General features: G+C 36.8%; 1 protein-coding gene across 1 annotated transcript in view; it reads left to right on the top strand.

Annotated features, from left to right (window-relative positions):
- Window positions 1-12187, top strand: part of LOC111512972 (dynein beta chain, ciliary) — a 194739-nt gene that overhangs the window by 110948 nt on the left and 71604 nt on the right. The gene's annotated exons all lie outside the window — the stretch shown is intronic.

Raw genomic sequence — 12187 nt, 5'->3', positions numbered from 1 at the left:
AGTTATAGGATCCGTTTTATTTACTTTTACAACTTTGAAAAGCTCATTTGTGAAGTTTGCCGTATAACCTTTTTCGAATACGCCTTTATATTAACTGATTCGCACCATATCTCCAATTTTAAATTATATTTTTTCACGTTTTCCATGCTGCTTCTTTGATCTTACATAAACGGTCAATTTTGTGGATGGTTTTACGTCTGCAGGCTTCATGCCAATGGTACGATGAACTTTGTTGTTATATTGACTGGTAATTTTAGAAAGAATATTCAACCAACTGTAATGGCCTTGGAGTGAAAATTGTCTATAAAGCCAACTTTTCAACGTCCTGATGACTCTTTCCGCAATTGCAGTCTTTTTTGTGCTGAATGTTGAGTATTGATTGATACGGTGCTCTCTCATTATCGATGAAAATTTTGAATTATAAAACTCGGTACCGCGATCAGATTGTAAGTTCCTTGGGACATTGATTTCACCATAATTGTTTGTAAAAGATGGTGTTGTGCTTCAATAGTCAGCGATTGCAGCAGCGGCAGCAGTTGAATCAGCGTAATGCATTTGGTGGAGACTATGATCATGTGCATTTAAAGAAGAGAAAATCTAAAAGTCGATTCATTCCACGTATGCCTGCCAAACGGTCAAGATATAGGCTGAGCGCTGGTAGTTTAAACTTTCTCAAATCTATTGGCTTGAAGGTGCGATATAAAAAATAGTAATAACATGGCGACCATCACCACGAGTGATAAGCTGGAGGTATTCGAGGAGCCCATGTTTGATCATTCTCTAATCAGCCTTCACGAGCATACATATAAACCGTATGGATCACCATATTACAAAAATTCAGATGAAATCCGAATCCCAATCAATTTTCAAGACCTTATACTCGATATTGCATACAGTTACATTTATATCGAGGGGAAGTCCACACCATCTGATGCCACGAAACAGTGCTACCTATCCAATAACGCCCTCGCCTTCCTCGTCGACGAAATTCGCTGTGGCCGTTGTTCGAAAACCCGGCATAACTACCACAATGAAAACGATGATATTATTCGGACAAACACATGCAAATTCCCTACTACCAATAGGATGGGATCTTGATGTGAATAAACAAGATATATTGGATTCCGTCAGCAATGTATTCAGCGGTAAATTACCTTTGAGGTATCTCATGGGTTTTGCTGAAGATTACAACAGATGAGTATTGAATGTTAAACAAGAGCTCATTTTGATTACTGCACGCTCATTCAAAAATTCCTTTATTGGAGAAGTCGATGCTCATTTGGAAATCAACAAAATAGAATGGAGAATCAGACACATTGTGCCGGAAGATCGTCAGAAACTGAGGCTATTGAACCCCATCAATAAAAATGCGAATAATTCAAAAGTAAAGGTGGCTTATCGTATATGGGACCTCTATGAATTACTCACACTTCGTGATACATCCTCAGATATTTGGGCCGTGAAGACAATCAACAGCCTTGAAAGACCTCGATACATCATCATCGGCTTTCAAAGCACCGATCAATCTGAAAATATATCAAAAAATGTGACGAAATTTATAGTAAACTCTGAAGTATACCCATATGAGCGTTGGAATCTGGATTTTGACAAGAAGTTAGACTCGTCAGCCTACTATACATATGAAAACTTCCAACGCAGCTACTACGATAAAGCTATGAGTGAGCCGATGATGGATATTGGTAGCTTTCGCAACAATCCACTATTTATCATCGACTGCTCCCACCAACCCGATGCTATGAAGTCATCTACTGTCGACATCAAAATAGAATTCGAAACACGCAAGGTGAAGTTTCCAGCAAACACCAAAGTATATGCACTCATCCTACACGATGCTATTTTTTCCTATAATGCGCTGAATGGCTCTGTTCAGACTGGATTGTAATAAAATTGACATGTAATTCACCATGGAGTATTCAAAATTGATAAATAATAAAACACTCAATAATTATCTTCTACATTTTATTTACCAAACAATTAGATATAGACAAACATGGATTGAAACATTATTTTATTTATAACGTACACAATAGATTTCAAATATTCACAACACCATTATTTAAAGATTCTTCCGGTTGTAGATTGGGATTCTATGATTCCAATTGATATTTCCCTATGATATTCTGTGGTAGGTAGACGGATATGCTGTGAAGGAAATGCTTCAAGTCTGCTTCAATTATTAGCTCACAAAACTCATCCAAATTCCTGCTTCCATACGAATATTTATGGCACAGTGCCACACCAAGCTTATATTTCTCGCTGAGCTCCAAAAGTTTTCGTACCTCTTCAGCATCATAACATACACTTAAATCATTGGTTAATGAGTGAAGAGCGTCAAAACTCAAGTCGGCTAATTCCCAAGCCAACCTCCTTATTGCAGAATCCAAATTGACTGTTTCCGGCCACTCTTCGGCTGAATATTGCAACCACATGTTCCTACTCTGAAAATACACAAAATGCATTCATTAGTTTGGAAATTATGTTGCAAACAAAAAGCACTCACCTGAAATTTGATCATGTTTGAAGCACGGGAGCTAATCCATATTTTACATTAATATATCATATTTCTACTATTTACAAAGTTATATTCAATCTAAAATATCGAATTTGACTAGTGAGCGGGTTTTGGCACCAGGATAATCTTGAGAACTTTGACCCATATATGTAAAAATGAATTTGGCTTTGGATGAATTCACTTCGTTAATCATTTCTTCCGTAAAATGTTCTGTGACACGTTTTGGAAGTCATGATTTGAAAGAAGTATTATTTTCCTCGTCCAACAAAAAAACTTGAATGGATTTACCATATCGCGTGGATAGCATCGACATCTTCTCAACCTTTATCGATAGTCAAAGATATCAAATGCTTCTGCTCCATAGCCACAGTTTGTTGGATTATTGCAGAATTGATCTTTTTGATATTACATTTCGAATGATCCATTTTGAATATAGTGGAATTATGGTATAGAAATATAAAATATATTCACCCGGATTGCTGTGTATACTGACGTAATACTCTCTGTCACTTTGCAGCAATACTTTCACTCATCTATTCGAGTACGTTGGGTTATTCAAACTGATGTGAAATGGTGATCCTCTGAACATTTATAGAACGTGATTGAAGAAGAGGGGGGGCACTTCTTTACCACAAGCTGGGTGTCCACTACTCCAAAATAATATTGTCCCTATCGCGTGACTTAGTTGGAGGTCATTCAAGGTCCGACACAAAACATTCCCTCAAAGTCACCTTGGCTACGTTGTGTCGTGTAGGTTCAAAACTTCAAAAAAGCCCCGTAACTGGCTCGAGTTCATTCAGAGTCGAAGTCGCCTTGTTGAAAATATGGGAAGTTAATGAATGTCATTCAAAGTTAAATCCAAAACACTGCCTCAAAGTCACCTTGCCTGCGTTGTGTAACGTTGATCAAGGTCGTTCGAGGTCAAACTCGAAACAATCGTTCAAAGTCACCTTGGTTACGTTAGATCGTGTGATGCAAAACTAGCTCGAATTCATTGGAAGTCAAAGTCACCTTGTCGAAAATATAGGAGAAGAATGAAGGCCATTCAAGGTTAAACTCAAATCACCAGATCAAAGTCACCTTGTCTGCGTTGCCGTATGACGTAGGTCAAGGTTGTTGAAGGTCAAACTCATAACAACTCCTCAAAGTCACCTTCGCTACTTCGTGTGATGTAGAGGTCATTTCAAGGTTAAAAGTGATGGGGAGAGGTTCTGAAATCGGCTTAAACTAACTACTGTTGTTTTCTGCTAGGCGTCAGTCCATTCAACCTACTGTGTAGGTATATCCGAGACAGGCTTGAACATTTAAAGTTCATTTCTTTAGGTTTATTTACTGCCAGTCTTCAAGCATAGCCCACTGACTAATAAGAAATTTTTTTTTCCTTGTTCAGACAAATCGGGCAAATTTCGGATATGCAGTTGGTTAGTACCTTGTCGACTAGATGGAGTGACATTTTGTTTTTCGCTCCAACTAAGGAAGAGGAATGAAATACTCTGAAAGAATTTCGATTTCCAATTATGGAATATCATTGACTTTAGGTCGATGATGGCCACTATCTTGCACTGACGAGTGGCTAATGAGCCAGAAACCGGTCTGCAAGTGTGCCCGTTCCAAAATTGAGTGTCGACGGTCGACTTTTTCAGTTGCATTGCCAATTGCATATGCAGGAAATTTTCTGGAAATTCCTGCACTGACGTCTGTCGGTTATAATCCAACGCCCTTCGTGGTATTAGCCAGGGAAGTAGTTGTTTTCTGATGGGTGTCAGTCCACACCACCTACTGTGTAGGTATATCCGAGACTGGTTTGAACGTTTAAAGTTAATTTCCTTAGATTTTTTCACTGCCAGTCATCAAGCATAGCCCACTGACTAATAAGTAGGCAGTAATTGTTCATGAAATAAGCGAACAATTTCCATTCATTTCCGTATGTTATCTACATAAACGGTCTGTAGACAAGAAATTTGAACTGAAACGAACAAATATGTAGATAATAGTTTTAGTGAGAAGGAACGTTGATATGGTTCTTACTTACTTTTCGATTATCAAGATCTGAATGGCAAATAAGTATTGAATGAAGTGAAACAAATTTCTGTATTCAAATTATTTACATTTTTCAATGTTAATTTTTGCAGTTAAACTGAAAACCCTTAATATTTCTGAAAACATCGAAGGCATCGGACATTATAGATCTGTTCAAAAATCTGTTCAAAATCTGTTTTTCCGTTAACCAGCTGTCGCACCCCTACGAACGACAACCCTCAGAAGTCGAAACTTGTGCGAGCTAAGGATTAACGAGGTCTTACCTTTTAACGTGTGATTCCTAACACGGGTTGGACGATAGCAAGTGAAGATCGATCGTTCAGACTAGGGCTTGAACCACCGACCAACACGGCAGTCAATTCGAGTGAGTGAACAAATCACCCACGCCGAACCGCTTGGCTACCGACCCACCCATAGATACATAAAATGTGTCTAGCATATTTCGAAGAATCCAAAATTATAATAAACAGATTATTGTATTTGGAATAGAGTTGGTATTGGCCATGACATACTCTGTACAAAAAGTTTTCGTTGAAAAACATGCACAAATAAAAATACCAACTGACGAGTCCAAGTGTGTTTTAAGAAACGCCCTAATTGTTCTATTCGAGTTCATTCCATTTGACTGATATACATAATGGCAATTCTCTTAGGTTTTTCTAACGTATCGAAAAATGATACAAATTCATCAGTGATGGAGTTGCTCATTGGATATCGAAACTTTTTGTTATTATAATTTAAAATTCCATTTACTTATGAATCATCTCATCTGGAAATTCTCCTTCGGAAACGCCTCTTTCAATTCAAAGTAAATGTTATTAAATGTTAATGTAAATGTATTCTTTAGTGTTTTGCTATGACGACTCACTATACCTATAAACTTTTCATAAACAAAACCAATAAAAATCGAGTTGAAACAATTAATTTTTTTGCAGATGTGTAACTGACCTTAGCAAATAGGTCCTATTTCCCATAAAATGTTTCACTTGAAATACAAATTTATTCCTCACTTGATTCTTGAAGGAATTTACTAACGTCTCCTGTTAATTAATCATCATCAAACCAATAAAAATGATACTGGTTTTCTTCTAAAGTCCACCCATTGTGTTCAGGGATTAAAATGGTAGGTTGCTTTTGATTTGCATTGTTCCATATTCCAGTAATGTAACTAGCTCGGAAGAATTGTTGAAATGGCTCAGATTGCATGGATTAAATTCTTCATCAATATTCGATGCTCTGAAATTATTCAAAAACAGCTGAAGTCGGGCAGCATCAACGTCGAGTATTCCAAGAACACTATAAATTTCGCAGATAAATTTTTGTATTTTACTGAAGATATCTTCTTGTAAATATCCATCGGTGTACTAGGTACTCTGGATCTTCAAATTGCATAAAAACCAGCTGATATTCATGTTTTTTCATTGATATTTCTTTGTTTACCTTTCTTAAAAAAGGGAGGATTGACGTCATATCCAGTCAGTGCATGAAATCCTGGAAAACTCCTTCACAAAGATGGTCCCAAATGTTCGTAAACTTTTGTTTAATCGATGTATCTTTGGTTATTTCTGGTGCTTGGTATAACCATACACTTGAATCATCGTTTTTCAAATTATACATAATTATCGTAATATCAGTATCAGAACATCTTATAACAAAATTTGCTTGAGCGTCTATATTACTAACACGAAAAACATTTCAGTGTCAACTTTTTCATGTTCTGAACATGATAAACTGTCATCTACACTTGATAAAATTTTGTTATATTCAACTATGTGGGAATGGCATTGCCTTAAATTATAAATATCTGTTTATTCTCAATAAATATCTGTATCTCAATAAATATCTATTTATTCTCAATATTTGTTTATTCCCAATAAATTCCATTAGATGCCCATTGTTGGATACAGAAATCAACGGAGGCCTTTTGAAAAATCTGACGGTCTAACTTGATCGGGGCAGCTATGTTAAAATTCCGTTGAGTAGATTCGTGCCAAAGATATCCTTCATAGTCTTTGATCGATGGAGATAAATACTAATCAAAAATAACGTCGTATCTTGTAGCTTTCAGATGCGTTACCATTAAAAGCATTTTTTTTTAAATAGCTCCAAAAGTTTTCGTGGCATTTTTCACGGCGTGTAGCAAAAAGAAATCATCAAATGAGAAGATATCTATTTGAGCAGGTGGAATGGGCACTAAACCTTCCTCTAAAGATTTCATCAAGGCCAATTTCAGGGTTTTACGAATGGCCCCATCGTTATGGCACATGGATAAAGGCATTGGAGTAATTGGATAGAATAAAATTTTGGCCATATCTACTTTCTAATCTATAGACATGCCAAGAATATGCCCAGAAAGATCTCTGCATTTTCACCATGAATATGTTCATGAATATTGAATGAATATTTTTACGAAATGTACATTTAATTTTTCTTCTTCTTCCATTACTTTCACTATTACAACTCAATATCATTCACAAATTACACGATATAAACAACAAAATCATGTGCTCTAACGGACTCGTTGCGAGGGCATATACACTGAAACAGTTAAAGGAAGAGGAAGCGATTGTTTGAAGGTGATTGACAATGTTTCATGATGAATTTCACTAGTTCGGACTTCCATTGTCTATTATATAAAATGATTTGAAATCCCTGAAACAAATAAAAAAGAAGAATTGAAAATGAATAGCTGAAAATAACAAATATATTAATCAAAATAAACCTGAAATGAAATAAAATGCAATATAAAATAGAACAATTGAATAAATTGAAATGAAGAAATGAAAAAAAAAATAAAAATAAAAAGTGGAGAGATTCCAAGTCACGTTAGTTCACGACGTTTCGATTGTTAGTATCTACAATCGTCTTCGGGTGATGACTGGACTGATTCCTCCGAGAGATGACTGTTCATAGGTCGTTCGAGTACTTTCACTTATCCCCGCTTTCCATTTTCCGCTTCACTGGTTCCGTGGGAGATGACCGTTTTGGCGGAAGTTGGCCATTTTTCGCTTAATGATGGGTTTCCATATGTTGCGTATTTCTACGCTGGCTTGGCTGAATACGTTGTTGGACATGTATGCGGCTTCCTTGAATTTTCTCCTAAACCAATGTTCCTCTCTGTGCAAGATCTCAGCTTGGGACTACTCGATGCAAACATGGTCTGCTATTCCTGATTTGCTGGTTTCCCCTCGCTGTGTGTGTTTCTTGTGCTCGGCAATGCGCAAAGCTATTCATTTTCAATTCTTCTTTTTTATTTGTTTCAGGGATTTCAAATCATTTTATATAATAGACAATGGAAGTCCGAACTAGTGAAATTCGAAGAGGAAACGAGTTACTATAGACGTCCCACTCGCTCTGAAATACGTGCGTACAGTGCTCTCACGCTCTTTCTCTCGATTAAATGATTTTTGCGTTAAGGGGATGTTCCGTCACTACAATTTGTCTGACTAATGAAATATAACTTCGCTATAGTTACCTTAATAACATATTTAAAAATCAGATATGTGAAAATAAATGAAGTTCATCCATTTTTTATAGAGCTTTAAAGCGTCTGACGAAAGTTTTGGTCAATGAAAAGTGTCTGACACCTACGATACTATTTTAGAATTATTGAATCAGAATCAGAATGAACGAATCAGAATCAGAATGATTGAATCAAAATTTGATGGGACACGAAAAAGATGTATTTTAGCAAACGTTTATTTAGATTGGTTTTGAATCGTTTTTCTGAAATAACTTTTTTATGTTATTGAGTTGGTTTTTGTAAATTTAAACTTCAGTATAAATTACAGATTTTTTAGTTTTGGGTTGCCTAGTTTGCTAATTATGAAGTGTGTCAATCGAATGAAATTCCAATGATTTTTATTATTGATGACAGAATGTAAGAATAAACATATTTGCTATTTATAGTAGATTGTTTGGAACATATAAATGGAAAGTAGGCTCCGAAAAAGGTTTTTTGATACTTTGGTTTTGCAAAGGTTTCAGTGGAAATAATTTTTTCCTTCAGATACATACTAGCCAAATCAATTCGATGTGGTTCAACAATTATTTTTCTCTATGGATTTCCAGTGGAACTCTGATTGTTTTTTCAGTTTATATCATTACTTGTGAAGCATAGACTATTCGTAAAGTTCAATTTCATCAAATTAATTTCATAAAACATTTTTGAATATTCATGACTCCAGTATTATGATCTAAAAAATTCATTATTTTCCAATTTTTCCAATCTTACATAATAAATACTAGAAAAACATACCTTTTTTTGTCAGTTGGGAATCGGAAAAAATTAATGCTGACATCACCCTGTAAATTACAGTAACCCACAGCTCGATACTTGTTCATTTTGAAAGTAGACACAAATATAAAACCACCACTTACAACGATCCACTCTGTAATAATCTTCGATGCCTCAATTTGACTCGCTTGGTAAACGCCTTAGATTCAGTCGGTTGCACTTCATGTTGGCCGCGCATAAAATATGAGGTAGGGAATTTTAACCCAAATATGGCGGAGAGTGAACTTACTTGTGTTTACTTCTATAACTAGGCTAGCTTCGATTCCGCGTCTCATAATGTAGTGTAGATTAAAATAAAAATTGAAAGCAGGATAACTCTCAGATATCGCTTCTCTGCTCATCAACGCATTTGATTCGCAACTTACCAAAGATCTTTACGTTGGTAAATTTCTTCGTGAAGTTAACGAGTTCAGTTTTCGATTTGTTCATCACAATTTTGTTTTTGTGAAACTACGGCACGACCATCCTGTCGAAGTGGATCTGCAGTGTACGTGAATTGCGGTATCGTCCGCGAAGATACCTACATTCGTTGGCGAAAACATGGAAAAGTCGTGCGTGTACAATGAGTACAAGTCCAATGATAGGCAGGACCCCTGCGGGACACCTGCTTTAATTGAGTAATGTGAAGACGGGGTTTGGCCCACTCTAACACGAAAAGTTTCTCCGCACGCTCCCGGTAGACTGGACAGTCACGGCAGTTCGCGGGGTGATCTTTATCACAATTGGCGCACCAAGCCGGTTCTGTTCTTGACTTTTGGCACTGGAATGTATGGTGCTCCTCCGCATACTTGAGACACATTGTCGCTCTGTAGCAATTGTTAGTTGCATGGCCCCAACGTTGGCAGCAGTGGCACTGCACCAGGGCTCTGCTGTTATTTCTCAGCTCCCAAGAGACTCTGGTGTGTAAGATGTGCCTTATATTATGTTTGAGGAAGCTCAGAATGGGCTCCTTGTCCGTGGCAATGTATATTGGACGTCTATCTGACCTAAGCCTATAAACGGCTACCACGTCCAATTTGTGTCTCTCCGTGAGATCTTCCTCAATGTTCTCAATTTTTGGTGCTGACTCCAACCCCCGAAGAAAAACGCATGTGTTTTGTCCTTCAGAAGGGTATATGTGTGGAATTCCATATTTTCCTGCTTGATAGTATTCCGATATTTGGTATATATGAGAATTGGCCTCCTGGTGTATTCCACCAAGAAGTTTTTCTCCAACTTGCTTTTCAACTATTCTGAGAGTTCTTTGTTGACAGATATTATACCCTTGGATATAATTGAAGTAAGACTCCTGTCTTTCGACCCTGTATCTGGCTGGCTCTTACTTTTGATGGAATCCACCGAGGTGTCGACCTACGTTGTATTCTCCGTTCCGCTGAGCGTGCTGAATTTATTGTTGTTATCAACAATAGTTGGTTGTGGCCTTTTGCTCGTCTTCCTAGCAATAACAAAGTCATCTACATCTTTATTCTAAGGAGTGGGGGTAGGAAGGGTTGAGAAATATTTTGATCCAGTAGTGGTCTTAGTTGACGTTATTCTGAGAAAGTCACTTCCTGCAGTTAGTTGTCTTCTCTTCTGCCTTGATGATGAATTGTTCCCTGTAGTGATTCCGGAAGGCATCGATCTGGCTCTGTCTCATTGCTAAGAGAGAAAAATCCTTGAGGGCCGGGTCAACCTCTATAACAGATCAGATTGGTATTACAGAACAGATTGATTTTATCGATAGTCCTTTTTTTATGAGGGCTATCTTAGCGTGGACGTCCTTTCAAGGAGAGGGGGAACTTTTCCCTCTTGAGGAAGTTTTGGCCGTAATCTGTGTTTCAGCGTTGTTTTTACCTTGCAGTTGTGGATTATGACGTTCAGGTGAATACCCTTGCCCTCTCGGCCTTGCTCTATCCATAATCTCTTTTAACTTGCTGATGATAAGAGAAACTTCTGCCTCCTTAATGATGTGGATCGAGTTCATTTCTTCTTGGAAGATTTTCTCATTCATCTGGGTGTTAGGGCTGGAGTTTGATAGGGTGTTTTTACACTCCATTTTTTCTTTTCCGGTTCCATCAGGTTTTTTTTGGGGCCAGTTTTCCTCATTACTCTGCAGGATCACGTTCAGCCACCTCTGTGTATATGTTGTGAATGAGGTCGGATAGAACTGGAGGGAAAGAACCTGTGGTCACTTCACTCCCCGCACTGGGCTGCACTCGGTCTCCGCTATGCGGCTTCTCCGTGCCCCCGGTTTGTTGGGTGTTGCTTTTCTCCAGATTTCTGTCTTGTTCATTCATAGGTGTTGCTGAGTTTTCTCTCTCCAGATTCTTTTCTTACTCGTATTTTGATCTATACGAATTGACTTGCTTCGATAGTGTCATTTTGATGGTGGGATACACTATTATGTTCACTATGCGAGCCTATAGCCTGCTTTGTTTTTGTAACTGATAGTGGATGATTCACTTATAATATCGGAATCAGAGAATGTATATACTAGATCTCCGGTTTTTGAAGAGATCTTTCTACTAGTTAATGACTCGCTGCTACTATCACTAGGATTATCACTATCTATTACCGTTTAGAAGATATAAATTAATTTCTATATTTTTTTTACCAAACATGATCCGTTGAATAGTTTGTCAGAAACGGCTAATTAACGCTCATCATGAAAAGCCCTGTATAATTTTATGGATAGGTTCTATGTTGGATATTTGTTTGATGTCATTTGGTAATTTATTATAGAAAATCATTCATTTGTGAAATATATATTTTCTGGAAAATGGTTACTTGAGATTATTGAGCACAAAATTTTTCAAAAAGAACATGAGTTTTATAAATTATATAATGAATGTTTGGAAATCAATAAATTAAAAAAATTCAGAATTAATTGAATAATTCTCTGTTGAGATTGGTGAATAATTGACATTCAATTCATGTGTTCACACCACAAATGGATTAGTGATACATTATACAAGATATATGAAATTTCTAGGATTGTTCACTGATAAATATCTCCCATGGTCCCAGTACGTCGAAAGTGCCAAAAAAAAAATTTCTCTAGTAATTGAATTTCTGTATAAATCAAGATCGTTCATATCTACTAAATATCTGAAAATGATATTCAGTCTAATTCATTCAAATAATCAGTATCTAAAGCCAGTAATGCATTGTGTTTCTTCAGCCTAGCACCACTCTTGAGACCTATAATGGGGTCGAAGCATCAATGTCGAGTACTGGATCACAAATGCTTTGTTTTTGAAGTCTGATTCCAGCTTTCACCCTCTGTGGTTTCTGTTACATATGAAATAAAAAAATATAAGTGAAAAGATGAAAATATT

The sequence above is a fragment of the Leptinotarsa decemlineata genome, unplaced genomic scaffold (genome assembly GCF_025532065.1).
Source record: "Leptinotarsa decemlineata unplaced genomic scaffold, Ldec_3_MD MMD2_tig00001393_RagTag_RagTag, whole genome shotgun sequence".
NCBI lineage: Eukaryota > Metazoa > Arthropoda > Insecta > Coleoptera > Chrysomelidae > Leptinotarsa > Leptinotarsa decemlineata.
This window is presented reverse-complemented; position numbering and strand designations above follow the sequence as displayed.